The sequence below is a fragment of the Balaenoptera physalus genome (assembly GCF_965194825.1).
Source record: "Balaenoptera physalus genome assembly, chromosome: 1".
NCBI classification, from domain to species: Eukaryota; Metazoa; Chordata; class Mammalia; order Artiodactyla; family Balaenopteridae; genus Balaenoptera; species Balaenoptera physalus.
In genome coordinates this window covers 145121460-145123194 of record NC_138882.1, presented here as the reverse complement: position 1 = coordinate 145123194, position 1735 = coordinate 145121460, and the positions used below count along the sequence as shown (strand labels likewise).

General features: G+C 48.7%; 1 pseudogene across 1 annotated transcript; it reads left to right on the top strand.

Moving 5' to 3' along the window:
* The first annotated feature begins 210 nt into the window (after positions 1-210).
* Positions 211-1212, top strand: LOC309657031 (bridging integrator 3 pseudogene; annotated as a pseudogene). The gene has a single exon. The product of its transcript is annotated as a bridging integrator 3 pseudogene (transcript).
* The last annotated feature ends 523 nt before the right edge of the window (positions 1213-1735 follow it).

Below are 1735 nucleotides of genomic sequence, written 5' to 3'. Positions count from 1 at the left end.
GAGCCATAATTACTGAGCCTGTGCGTCTGGAGCCTGTGCTCCGCAACAAGAGAGGCCACGATAGTGAGAGGCCCGCGCACCGCGATGAAGAGTGGCCCCCGCTTGCCACAACTAGGGGAAGCCCTCGCACAGAAACGAAGACCCAACACAGCCATAAATAAATAAAAATTTTAAAAAAAATTAAAATTAAAAAAAAAAAAAAAAAATTCAAGTCAGGGCCATGCTCCCTCTGAAACCTGTAGGGAATAATTCTTCCCTGCTCCTAACTTCTTACTTCTGCATTGCTACAACCCTACAAGCATCCTTTGTATATGTAATGTTCCATACATATATTTGTGTTCCATACATATGGTTGTGTTGACTTTGTCCCTGGCAGAATTTTCCACTCTAAGTAAAACAAGTCTCCTTAAAAAAAAAAAAAAAAAAAAAAAAAAGGAGGACCGAGTTGCAGCTGAAGATCCTGGCAGCAGGGCCATGTTCATGAACATGAGCTGAATTCCTTCCAAGATTGGTCAACAGTGGAGAGAGACTGTGAAAGGAAGTATAGAAAACTGCAGCAGCTGGAAGAGCAGACCAGGAGGCTGCGAAAGGACATGAAGAAGAAGAGTCCCAGTGCTGACCTGGTCATCAAATCTGCTGTGAAGATGTCCTTAGACTTACTCTCTAATCCCCTCTGCCAGCAAGACCAGGACTTACTGAACATGGTGACCACCCTGGACATGGTCATGAAGTGGATGGATACCTTCAACCAGGAAAAAGTGAACCAGATCTGAAAGACCATTATTGAACCCTGAAAAAGTTTGGCAGTGTCTTCCAGAACCTCAACATGGTGGTGAGAAGGTGGTGGGAAGCAGCCTTCCTATATACTAGGACTATAGGTGATTGCAGGCCAAGGTGGAGAAGTACGAGGAAAAGGAGAAGGCAGGGCCGGTGCTGCCCAGAAGAGCTGTGGCTTGTATGGGATGACCTTGGAGCCGAGAACAAACAGCTCCTGGATGAGCCGCTGAGGTTCTACAACAGCCAACTCCACTCCTTCCATCTCAGCTTTGAGTCCCTCATCCAAGAGCAAGTCAGGAAACGCATAAGATCTTTGGAGACTTGACCCAACATCTTGACCAGCCTGGACACCTGCATGAAGTCTGGGCAGCAGGAGTGGGAGAATGAGACCAAACTGAGGGAGCCCAGAGCCTCTCTATTGTGGCTGATGACTAAATCCCTGTTCCCCTCAGAAGATTCCTAGGACACCAGTCAGCCTCTTGAGCCTTTGCCCTTTTCAAGTTCAGGTTCAGATGTCAGCCTAGCAGAAGGCCCTCCCTTGGGAGAAGTATGGTACCTGGCAGGTTGGAGACAGAGGCGGCTCCCACTCTGCCTCACCAGCCCTTTGGAATGAGCTTGGCACCAGGAACCCCAAGCAGGCTGCTGTCTCCCCACGCAATAGCAAGAGCCAGGAGACACAGGTAAGCAGTGTAGCAAACCCCAGGGACTTTCTTATTTCCAAACTGTTCAAAGTACATCCTGGCCTAGAGCCAGAGCAAGCTTCCAGCCTTCAAAGGGCATGGGCTTTCTCAGCTTACTTGAGGTCCTAGTCTTGCCTGAGTGGTTGAGATCACATTTACCTCCAAAAGAACTATCCTGGGAGTCCGCGCATCCTTGTTTCCTTTCCACTTCAAAGACTCTCCCCTGTCCTGGAAGAGGCCCTGCCCTCCAAGAATGTGTGTAGCTGGGAATTCAGCCT